Consider the following 13176-nt stretch of genomic DNA (forward strand, 5'->3'; position numbering starts at 1 on the left):
TTTTGAGACGGAGTCTCGCTCTGTCGCCCAGGCTGGAGTGCAGTGGCACAATCTCGGCTCACTGCAAGCTCTGCCTCCCAGGTTTACGCCATTCTCCGACGCAGCTGTGTTCTGAGAACACGTAGCACCCCCAGGTCGCTTGGCAGGTACTGCCACAGGCGTGCCCCCTCGCCTTGCTTTTGCCTCTTTTCCTTCCTTTTGCTGTTCCCTGGTTTAGGGTCCCCGCCACCTGTGCTCAGAGCACACAGTAGGGACACAACTGATCCGGGGGATTCACAGGAGAGAAAGTATGGCGGCTGGCAGATCTCCACTGTATCCCCAACAGGGTCTGGAACCCTCAATCTTCATGATCCTCGGTCGTTAACTATAGTAAGGGTTCCCATTACTATGGGAACTTGGTTAATTCCCGTTAACCAAGTAATGGGAAACCTGTTGACTCTTTCAACTTATTTCAACATGAGGATGCAGAGAGCTGAAGTTCATGACCAGAAATGCATCACCCATGAACCTAAACAGCTAGTTTTACTCTGCCTCCTCTCACCGGAATTAGTCTGATAAAAATCTCAGGGCGGCTGCTCCAAGCTGCGCTTGTCCTAAACGCACTTCAGAAACTGGAATGTGAGCCGGGCAGAGGGAAGGACTAACCCACTGCTCTTGTTCCGGCTTTGGAGAAAAGACCTACAAGGAAACCCTTGGCCGAATGCAGCTGTAGTGGTTGCTGAATTGTCAGACTTGCCACAGGCAAGATAAAAACTTTAAACAACAAAGGACTTTTCCGTGTTCTGCTGCACGGGGTTTCTTGTTCAGTTTTGGTTTCTCCTGGTGGTGTGGCCTGGCCTGCAGGGTTTCCTGACACTCCGCCCACCGCAGTCAGGAAGCGGCAGAAGCCACTGAGCCCCTCACACTGCTTCTCAGTGGCTCTCCTCAACAGGCAAAGTAAACATTTTTTTTAATACAGGTAAATCCAGAAAGGACCTAAGGTTTTGATTCATTGGGGTTTTGTTTTGTTTTGTTTTAATTTTTCTTTATTTTAGAGACAGGGTCTTACTCTGTCATCCAGGCTGGAGTGGAGGGACACCACTGTAGCTCACTGTAGCCTCCAACTCCTGGCCTCAAGGAATCTTCCCGCCTGGACCTTCCAAAGAGCTGAGATTACAGGAGCAAGCCACTGCACCCAGCCTGATGGATTGTTTTGTAAGCAGCAATGTGACCTTCTGCTGTCCACTCCTCAGAATTTAGGTCTCTCCTCTGAGGAACACAAAAGTCCACATAGGAAGAGAGAGGAATGTTTCAAATTTAGAGCTGGGAAAAGTGAAGTCCCTTTACTCTTCATCCTCAAATGTTCACCCAGTTCATTGTGTGTGTCTCCCCTCTTCCAGGTATCTAGTAGAAATGGGCCACTTGGCCCTGATCACGTGGTTTTCTGTTCTATGTATCTTTTTTCTGTCACCCCAGATTTTAGGTATTTCTGTTGCCTTTTGTACCTATTAAGTACAAAATAGATATTGATTAATTGATAATAGCCACCAAAGTCTAAAGCCAAATTAAAGCCATTTGTATTACATAAAAATATAAACCACTTCTAGGCTGAATGTGGTGGCTCACGCCTATAATCCCAGCACTTCAGGAGGCTGAGGCGGATCATTTGAGCCCAACTTGGGCAACAAGATGAAATCTTATGTCTACAAAAAAGTATCCAGGCATGACAGTGCACACTTGTAGTTCCAGCTACCCAGGAAGCTGAGGTGGGAGGATCAGCTGAGCACAGGAGCTTGAGGCACCAGTGAGCCATGGTTACGCCACTGCACTCTAGCCTGAGCAACAGAATGAGACCCTGTCTCAAAAAAAGAAAGAAACTATAAAACATTACTACAAACCAGGCCCTTTATTTTACATTTAATCCTTACCCCAGTCCTATAAGGAAAGTATTTTGTTCTGCTTTACACATGAAAAAACCTGAGGCTTGGAGGGGTGTGTTTTTTTCAGGTAGAGCAGCAGATACTGCCCAGGCCAAAGTCTCATTCCTAAAATCTTACCATTGCCTCCTAAACCAGCCCAGCTCTTCTCACTCTTATCTACCTTGGGTGGGCATCAGGCTAAACCTTCCTTCATCTCCTCCATTTAACCATCCCTGGGCAGGGAACTGGCACCGTGCGGTATTTCTGAACATGAGAGTGACTGCTGGCACTCCCTACCATCTTGTCTGTAGCTGAATCCCTGATCAGTTCTACTCCTTGCTGTAAAAAACAGACCAGACCTCAGAATCCTTCTCAACACAGCACCCCAGGCAGCCACTAGCAATCAATCAGCATTGATCTTCGAAGACATAGCCAGTGACTAATAGAATTTAATTTCCATTTCTTTCCCGTCCTTCCTGCCTGATTTCCCCAGTTGTTTCTGGAGCGGGTGGATGGATGGATGGATGGATGGAAAGGAAAAGGAATGCTCCTCATACAGGAGAACCCTGCTTGGCACCACTCCTAATTATGCTGACTTCAGTCAATGCCAAAGCTTCCTTACAAAACTTGCTCTTCGCATGAGGCATCTGTGGCATTTGTTACAGGAACTGGTGAGACTCACGGGTCATTCTGAGGCCAAGGAGGACCCTCTGCATCAGCACTTTCCTTCTCCCTCAGTCTCATTTCCTCCCTCCAACATATGCCTGAGCTGAAAAACATCCATTCACCGCGTACTTCCTTCTTCTTTTTAAAGCTCAAGCTGACAAGAGGAATTTCTTTCTCCCACTCACCTTTTTTTTTTTTTTCTATAAAGGGTAAAAGATTTACAGCTCCACTGTGGGGTACGCAGGGATGAACAGTGATTACAAACTCTTTAGTATCTTTGGGGTCGTAAGTCCCTTAACCTGAGCCATGAGGTACTTAGAGCTTCTGAATCAGCCCGTAATTTAGATTTGGTCGGGGAAGCATGCTTTCCAGGCCCCCATAAGTCCCAATGTCAGTTTTAAAACAATCTGGTTTTGACGCTATCTGGATATTCTTTCCCTCAGCAAAACACTGTTCAGTGTTGGAGAGGAAGGAAATGTTAAAAATTCATATTCAAGAGAGTTTGAAGAGGAATAAAATAGCTCTTATGAAGCGACATTTTGGTGACTTGAGTACGAGGAAATCAAAAACATATGGATTGTATGCTGTTAAAACATACTTTTGTTTCCTCCAAAAGGAAAAAAAAATACTAGGGAAAATATATTTTATAATGTGACATACATTGGAAGATAGCTGGAGATTTTTTTAAAAACCCAAAATGTGACAAGGATGGCCTAGCCCCAGTTATTAATATCTTGGAACCAGCTGGAGAGTAAAATTAGGTTGTAAAATGGTTGTACCATTTGTTACTCCAAGCTGGAAATGACACATTTCTCACGTCTCTCTAAAGGAGAAAAAATGCCATATTGAGGTACACGAGATGAGGTTTTGTTTCATTGTCTCTGTTTTGACATTAGTCACAATAATAATTCCTTTCACTGAACTCACACCTGGGCAAGGTCAAAGTGTACAGATGAGACCAGGTCCTGCAGCCAGACTCTTACTGGCTTTGCCTCTAACAGTGGTGGGATCTTGGGCAAGCTCATTCACCTTTCTGTACCGTAGTTTCCTCATCTGGAAAGTAAGAATAATCATCATCATCGTAGCTGCTCTACTGAAATATCCAGGTGAAGCCCCTGTAATAAATGCCAGCACACGGGAAGTTCTCCGTAAATGTTAGCCAGGATGATCTGTCGTCCTGCCAGGAATGCCCTGCCACTAGATATCTCCATGCTCAGCCACTCTCTTCAAAAAACCGACCAACATTTAGCTACACTGACCAAAAAAGAGAGAAGACACAAATAACTAAACTCAGAAAATGAAAGTGAGGATACTACTACCGACCTTATAGGAATAAAAAGGACTACAGGAGACTATTATTATGAACAATTGTACACCAACATATTAGATAGCCTAGATGTAATAGTAGTTTCCAGAACCACACAAATTACCTCAATTAACTCAAGAAGGAATCAAAAATCACAATAGACCTATAACAAATATAAATATTGAAATAGTAATCAAAAGCCTCCCAGTGAAGAAAAGTCCAGGACCAGATGGCTTTACTGGTGAAATCTACTAAACATTTAAAGAATCCTTGTCAAACTCTTCCAAAAAATAGCAGAGGGGAAAATACTTCCTAAATCACTCTATGAGGCCAACATTACCTTGTTAACAAAATCAGTCACTTCTTTTAGGACTCTGACCCTTAAATATAACATCATCTTTCCTCTTATTCTCTCATCCTGGTTTATTTTTGCCTCACAGCACTCAGCACCACCTGATATATTATATACTTATTTGCTTATTTATTTATTCCCTGTCTTCTCCCACTAGAATAAAAGCACCATCAGAGCAGGGAATTTGTTGGGGTTTTCTTTGCACTGTTAAATTATCAGTGCCCAGGAAAGTGCCTATCGCATAATAGGTGCTCAATAAAAATTTATTGAATGAGTAAACAAATAGTCTAATCATTCTTTCACTAAGAGGCAGTAAAGTGAAAATAGAAGAGGACCTAGGTATTGAAGAACTCCAAGAAATAGCTGGCTAGAAGACCAATGCAGCTTCTAAGGCAGATAACCAAGAAAGCGTTTTGTCGGAAAACAAATGAAAAGCAGGGAATGGTCAACAGTGCCAATTATTGCTGAGAAATGAAGTACAGCGAGAATAGAAGTGTCCACTGGATTGAGCTACATGAAGATCACTGGCCACCTTGGTGGGAGTTATCTGGGAAGAAGCCAGGTTGTGCTGCTAATGGGCTGAATGAGCACAGGCAATACATTCAGACAACATTTTAAAGGAGTCTTTCTATAAAAAAGAAAGTACAGAGATAGGGAAATTGCTGGCAAGGATGAGGGACAAGTGAGGATATTGTTTTTAAGTGGGAATGACTTGTGTAAGCCTAAAAGCCTATGGAAAAAATGCAGCTGAGAAGAAAAGATGTCAAATATTCAAGAGAAGGCAAGGTTCCCAGAGTGGGTGGAGGAGACCCAACCCACGAGACTGGCTTTAGCAAGGGGGAGCAACCTCTCCTACACCCTCAGAGGATATACGGGGAACACAAGACTTACGACGCTGATCTGACTTGCCCACCAGCCTCAGCTGGGTCCCAGTCTCCCAAAACCCAGTCAGGCACTCTTTTCACTATGTAGTCTTTCCTCTGGATCAGTTGAGAATGTCAAGGGACAGTGAGGGAGCAAGAGGGATAGAAACCAAAGCCCATGAGTGGAAAATACCTACAACAGACTTTGCCATTTAAGCCAAAGGTACTTCACAACCACTCACCACTCCGGGTATTCCCTTCCCTGTGGTGTGTGAGTCCACTGGCATAATAAGCTCCCTGCAGTCCTCTCTCCCCCTGACCCAGGAGAGGGGAGAGACTTAGATGATTGGTGATGGGCATGCATAGCCTAGACCCTTGCCATCCCTTTGTCTGCAGATATCTTCCACTTTCTCTAGTGTCAGCTTTATCAGTAGGAAAGGTGATATTTTGGTCTCCATCTGCCTTTCTCCTTTGCCTTTTTTTTTTTTTTTTTTTTTTTTTTTTGAGGGAGTCTTGCTGTGACCCAGGCTGGAGTGCAGTGGTGCAGTCTTGGCTCACTTCAATCTCTGCCTCCTGGGTTCAAGCGATTCTCCTGCCTCAGCCTCCTGAGTAGCTGGGATTACAGGTGCGTGCTACCACGCCCCGCCAATTTTTGTATTTTAGGAGAGACAGGTTTCACCATGTTGGTCAGGCTGGTCTCGAACTCCTGACCTTGTGATCCACCCTCCTCGGCCTCCCAAAGTGCTGGGATTACAGGCATGAGCCTCCGAGCCTGACCTGTCTTTTTTTTTAAGTAGGTTCAGAAAGAGATGGGGAAGAAGGGAGCCAGTTACTCCAGTGGGAATTATACTATCAAAGGTGGCATATGAAACTTGATTCTCAAATTGTTCTTTTTGAAGTACAAAGGCAAAAATAATAATAATAATAAAGCACAATATGAATATTTTTGGATGTAATTGGTAATGACAGTACATTCTTCCTAGAGGAGAACAATCACAGTGTAGAATGAGTCCCTGGTTCCTTTTATAGATGTGTAAAATGCAAAGGATCTGCTTTCAGAATTCACTTGGACCAAAGTGCAAAATTCGAGTTGATAGTTTCTTCAGCTCTTTCCAGGATTCCACTGTTTTCTATCTGGAAATAGCCATTGCCACATCCACAGTTTCAAACTTGAGAAAATGACCCAGAATCCTCACAATATGTGAAAAGACAGCACAGCAATAACCACTCTGCAAAGGGAGTGAGAAACCTGCCAGCGTACATTCTTTGTTGATGAGAAAAATGCATCAGCAATTGTAAAAGCAGGTGTTGGCACCATATTTAGCCATGGATCCAGCCTTCAACTTGCTTCCCTCCCATTTTTTCAGTGCCAGATTTTTTTATCCTGATAATCATTTTAGGATCAGAACCGGTGACTATCACCTTCTCCAATTACTTCAGTCTCCATATTTCAGATTGAATCATATTGGCCTTGACAGTGCAACTTCTCTCTCCTGCTCCTAAGTTACTATTTGGAAATTTACCAAACAATCTTTAAGCCTGTTGGTGAAGACAAAGACTATCTGTGAAATCTCTCTAAGAATTTAGCTTGCATGCTTTCTCATGAAACTAAGGGATAGGAGGACTATTCCAAGTATTTGCAGGACATCAGAATCTCTGGAGGGTTAGAAGTCCAGGGCTGAAAAGTGGGCAGGGCCTGAGAGTGTTGGTAAGGAAGAGGCTGAAGTTAGCATTGCCAAACTCAGAGCAGATGCATGTGATCCACTTGCTACTCCAGCCCTGCAGTGAATGGCCTCCAACCAATCCACATTCTTGCAGCAGTTGTTCAAAGTTCCCAGAAAGAGCATCTGGCCTCTTTGGTTTTTAAGAGGCAAGTACTCCCCGCTCCCACCCCCAGAAAACAACCCACAGCGAAAACTCCCTAAAGGGAAGATGAGGTGCTTTAGGATTGTGGATTGCATGCTGGTGGGCAAAGCTGGGCAAATGCCCACTATAAATGGGCTCGGTGGGGAAGTGATTAGCATCAGCTTGATGGCTTATGTTATGACTGTTTATTGCATGGTGTGATCCTGAAAGCGCCCATTCATTCAAAGTTCATTCAATACATACTGATGGAGCCCTTCTGGGGTAAGGGGTAGGGATACATCAGTGAATGAAACAGACACAGGCCCTGCCTTCATGGAGCTCACAGCCTTGTTCAGTCATCTTCTTTGACTTAAGGGCTCCTGGTATCACTCTCTCTGTTACAAGCCCATCGCTGATGTAAAACGATTCACCTCAGCCCTGATCTGTAGAAAGCCTGGGTGGGAAGGACACCATTGGCACAGATTTGGAGCATTAGAGAGTATCTCTGAGCTCGACTCATCTGAAAATTTAAAAGTGAACTCAATAGAAATGAAGGAAATGGAGAATGTGATTATGTGACAGCGGATTGCGTCATCAGCCAGCAATCTCGAGGGTACAGGGAACAACAGCAACGCCTACTGGAAACTTTGTACCAGGTAATATCGGTGAGTATTAGTTCAAATAATAAACATTTCTATTTCAGCAGATTCGTTTGTAAGATATAATAATTTTACAGTCAAAGAATGAGTCACATACAAAGTGCATGTGTGTGTGGGGGGGGGTGTGTTTGTGTGTGTGTGTGTCTGGGCGTGTTAACTAGCAAGCTTACAAAAGAGCTAACTTTTATGTTCTTGTTTTTCATGATGACATCTGAGCATCCATGGTGGTCAATGTCACAGAAAATCCCAAGCTTTGGGGACTTCCAGGTCTGACTCTCAATCACTTATCTGTGTGGGTTTGGAAGAAATTTTTTTTTTTTTTTTTTTTTTTGAGACAGAGTCTCGCTCTGTCGCCCAGGCTGAAGTGCAGTGGCACGATTTCGGCTCACTGCAAGCTCCGCCTCCCAGGTTCACGCCATTCTCCTGCCTCAGCCTCCCGAGTAGCTGGGACTACAGGTGCCCACCACCATGCCTGGGTAATTTTTTCTATTTTTAGTAGAGATGGGGTTTCACCGTGTTAGTCAGGATGGTCTCGATCTGCTGACCTCTTGATCTGCCCGCCTCGGCCTCCCAAGGTGCTGGGATTACAGGCGTGAGCCACCGCGCCTGGCCCTGGAAGAAATTTTTTAACTTATCTGAGGCTTGTTTCCTCTTACAAGACAACATCTACCTTGTCTCATGCATTTACCATGTGCCAAGTTCTATGCTGAACATTTTAGATATATCATATATACCTAAACTTGTCAGAAAATTCAATGAGGTTTTACTTCCACTCATTATACACATAAAGAATCTGATACAGGGTGGTTAAGTTACTTGCCTAAGGTCACAAAGCTGGTAAGTGCAGAAGAAGAATTTAAACCCTGGTGCCTCAGACCCCAAAGTCCATGCTCTCCAATACCTCATTCTATTACCTTCTTGCAGAGTGTTTCTGGTAAGATAAGTTCAGCTGCAGCTGCAAAAAACTCAAAATTCTCCCTCACAGTCATCAGGGCCTGAAGCGCCTTCTTGTTGCTTTACCATCTTCAACAAGTGGCTTCCATCTCATGGTCTGAGACAGCTGCTCATGTCCAACTATTATGTCCACATTCCAGCCAGTGAACAAAGGGGCATGTTTTGTGGATTTGGGTATATGCAAGGGTCCTTGACCCAGTCTCCTGTGTACGCTGAGGGACAACTGTCCTCGTACATTTTTAATATATGTGTTTTAGTCCCCTCTATTTCTAGCATGGTCATATCAGAATAGATGGTTCCTTTATGCATTAGGTAACCATTGTCATATAGAAAATCTCCATCCCAAATCTTAATTTTTATAATAAAATAAAGGATGTGTGCATTTAAAAGGCAGAGGGAGGGCAGCATGTTCCCTCCTGTTGAGGAGGTGTCTTGAAAATTGCACACAAAACTCTTAGATCCCAGTGACCACATGGTCACACATAGCTGCAAAGGCGGCTGGTGTGATACATGGTTTGATGGCAGGAAACCATGTGCTTAGCTGAAAAACATGGGATTATATTATCAAAGGAAGAAGGAAAGGATGGATACTGGAGGACAATCTCTGGCACACCAGGCTATTCTAACTATGTGGAATAAGGTATACAAAGCACTTAACTCATGGCCTGCCATATAGCTACTTGGAAAATAAGTTTGTAATTTATTCTTATTGATGATATCTGGTATCTGAAACACATGCAGAAAATCATAAATTCAAATCAAGCAAGGAAAGGTCCTAGAAAAATGGGAGAAGGAATCATGTTTAAAATCACCATGATATTATGAAATGGCTCCTCCTTTTTCATGCCCACAAAAGCACTGCCTTTGCTCACGGGCAGCATCCCCAGGGCTTCAAGGAGGGGGATAATGAACAGAGGCTTCGGTAGCCATCCCTGGCAGAGTCAGTCCACACCACATAACCTACGGGACAATGATATCACAGGTGGCCATTGGTAAATAATTTCTACTGCAGCAGTGAATGGAAATGCAGTTTTCATTATAGTAAGGAAATTGAAATCTCAGCCGGCCTCTGTGGGTTCCATCCAACCTATCCTTCACTGCTCATAAGATTGTGTGTTGTTTTCATGCCCCTCATGATTAACCTTTGTCAGGAAGGGTGGGGGAAACTGGGTGATTGAAATCCCCAGGAAATCTCCACGTCGTGCTGCCATTTTAACAATCTTCCGCAACCATCCTAACACCAGGGCTCTGAACAAGTAGGAAGGAGACTGCTCTTAATTTAAGGTGGAGATATTATCTAGTGGGGAAGGTTCTGGATGGCCAGCCTGAATTGAAGGGGTAACAGACACACAGCCAATATGGAGAGAAAAATGAGAGAAGGTGGTGGCATCGGAGGACCCAGGTCATTGAAATTTTCTCAAAGGTGTTGGACAACTTTCTTTGGGTGAGAGATTTGGGCCATCAATACTGTGAATGCCTCTTGCTATGGTTTAAGTACCTGTGTTCCCCCCAGATTCATATGTTGGAATCCTAACCCCCAAGGTGATGGTCTTAGAAGGTGGGGCCTTTGGGAGGTGATTAGATCCTGAGAGTAGAGCCCTCATGAACGGGGTTAGTGTTCTTATGAAAGATACCCCAGAGAGGTCCTCACCCTTTCTATCACGTGAGGACACAGAAAGAAGAGGCCATCTATGAACCAGGAAGCCAGACCTCAAATCCGCCAGCCTTGATCTTGGACTCCCCAGCCTCCAGAAGTGTAAGAAATAAATTTCTGTTGTTCGTGAGCCACCCAGTCTATGAGATTTTGTTATGGCAGCCTCAATGTAAGACACTTCCCTACATAAAGTATGTTTTCAACTCAATATTTGGCTCTCTGAATTGCAATAATTTGTGGCTGTGCAAATTTTCTCTCTTGTTAGAGAAAAGTTCATTGAACAGGAACCGTGAAGACTTGTTCCTTCAGATTCTCCTTTTCTTTTATTTCTGGGTCGTGTCTCAGCTCCTAATCTCTTAGAGGCCCCTCACTTCCTTCTCTGTCATTGCCAGCTTCTTCCTTGCAGATTTTATTTTTGCACCACCCACTCAACGGAGGAGGCAAGGAGCTAATAGATTTGTGGCAGTGAGAACATCTGCTGAGCCACATAAATCAAGGCATTCAGTCTTATAATTTTGTTGAGAAAGCAGAAGAGCAATAAACATCTTTATTTGGCAGAGGCCCGCCCTGCTTACAGCTTAAGGTTTTATCTCGTCCCTGCTTTTTTCTGTCACTGCTCATCTTATGACTGAATGGTTTCTGGCTGCCATTTTGGTAGCCCAGAACTGAAACTGTATCAACCATGTGCAAGTAATTTACAGCAGGAAGACTAAGGTAAAATCAGGAAGGAGGGAAAGTTTGAGTTTAGCAGACAGCCAGGATCAAAGGCTTCCCAAAGACCTCTGTACCCTGGCATGTTTCAGCCACCATCAGTTCAACAAGGAGTGGTGTTGGGGAGACCCGTCTAAGCCATCCTGGAGAGCTGAGTATCTTTTCTGTCTGATTGCCCAAGGCATTCACAGAAAAAGAATTGCCATAGCCTTCATTTATTCATTCATGCATCCTCAAATTCTTCTTGTTCAGTTGCTCTTTTGGAGGCTACTTCTTTTTGCCATGAATGACAGAAGTTCATGGGCACTGGAGCTAAATTCATCTAGGTCTCTCAAAGGACAAGCTACCAACTCGCAAGTCAACTAGGATTCGAGGTCAACAACCACTTCCCTGGTGAGTCAGTTGGGTTCAAGTTCCTCTTTAAGCCTAGAAGCTGCTCTGCTCCCACGCTTACCCAGTCACCTTGCTTCATTTCCATCTGCATTTCAGGGAGCCATTTGAGCCTGCGGATGGCAGCACCAACTAGGAGACCAGAGAGCCTGACTTTCCTCACCGTCTCCTTTTGCCTCTCGAAATCAGCAAAACCACGTAATGCTCCTCTCAGACTCCAAAGAGTGAACTGATTCCCGCCCCTGGGCTTCCTGGGAAAGGCAGGCCAGCAGCGCCAAAGGACAGATACTGGGCTGAGGAAGGAAAGAATTATATCACAGACTCTAGGGCTATGAGGAATCCTAGAGGTCATCCATCCCTGCACTGACGAATGGGAGTACCATGATCAAGGACACACGTACACCTGTGGCAGAGCCAGGTCTAGAAACTAGAAGACTGGTTCCCAGTCCAGGGCTCTCTCCAGTGTGCCCAGTGTTCCCAAGGAGATGCTGGACTGATTGGTATCAAAGGACATTCCTCAAATGCTGGAGTCCTTAATATCCCATGAAGATACCAAATAGACATAAATGTGGAACAATTGACAGAGAGAGGAAGGAACCTCTTTTTATTTATAACCATTGGGTGCTCCTATTGGCCTACTCATGATGGAGGGGAATTGAAGGGATCTGCAGGAGAGGAAGGGAGCGGAAGAAGCAAGACAAGAACAGAGCATGGTGACCAGGAAAGTCAGTTACGGGACCAACCTTCCTGTGTCCACATCCCAGCCCTCACACTTACTTAGGTGGGTTGCTTACACTTTCCATGCCTCGGTTTGTTCATCATAGAGTGGAGATAATACACTATCTATTCAAAAGGTAAGGACTGAGTAAATTATTTCATGGAAAGCACTTAGCACAGTACCAGACTCATAGCCATTGTTCATATCACCAGGGAAAAGAAGCATCGGGAACAGCCAGGAGAAAGTCACACAGCACCGCTCAGGCCTGACAGTAAATAAGTCACCCGCCCAATTTCTAGCAGTGTTGCTAGAAAGCAGTAGAATGCACTGAAAAAGGCCCAAGTAGAAAAACTGTATTCATTATCACTTGTCAATTTAAAAAAAATAAATAAATAAAAATAAGTAGATTAATGTGAAATAGATACAACTTTTAATTTGGGAAAAAGAAACTGTAGACTGGGCACAGTGGCTCACGTCTGTAATTCCAGCACTTTGGGAGGCCAAGGAGGGTCAACCACTTGAGACCAGGAGTTTGAGACCAGCCTGGCCAACATGGCAAAACCCATCTGTACCAAAAATACAAAAATTACCCCAGGTACATGTCTGTCATCCCAGCTACTCAGGAGGCTGAGGCAGAATCGCTTGAACCCATAAGGTGGAGGCTGCAGTGAGCTGAGATCGCACCACTGCACTCCAGCCTGGGCAATAGAGTGAGACCCTGTGTCAAAAAAAAAAAAAAAGTTTTTCTTAAAACAGGCCTCAGATTTTTATGTGCTAAGGTGTCACACAAAACTTGGATCTTCTCCTACTGCTCTCATGGGGCTGACATCCTAGTTGTGAGAAAGAAAGCAAACACCTTAACAAATAAATATATACTTAATCACGTGGTGATCATGTTATGACATAACAAATAAAGGCACGGTAAGAAGAGAGGGGCTACTTTATTTGCCCAGGTCAAGACCCTCTCTAAGGAGGTGTCATGTGAGCAGAGATGGAACAAAGGGAGTTGTTTCTACTTTTTACTACTCTACAGATTGCGGTGACTCACTGTCTTCTTATACACAAACCTTTGTGTAAGCTTCTGATTATTTCTTAGAATCTATTTCTGGTAGTGGAGTTAATGAGTCAGGCGGACAAATGTTTTTAAGATTCTTAAAACC

Source organism: Piliocolobus tephrosceles, chromosome 3, assembly GCF_002776525.5.
Source record: "Piliocolobus tephrosceles isolate RC106 chromosome 3, ASM277652v3, whole genome shotgun sequence".
In the NCBI taxonomy this organism is placed as follows: domain Eukaryota; kingdom Metazoa; phylum Chordata; class Mammalia; order Primates; family Cercopithecidae; genus Piliocolobus; species Piliocolobus tephrosceles.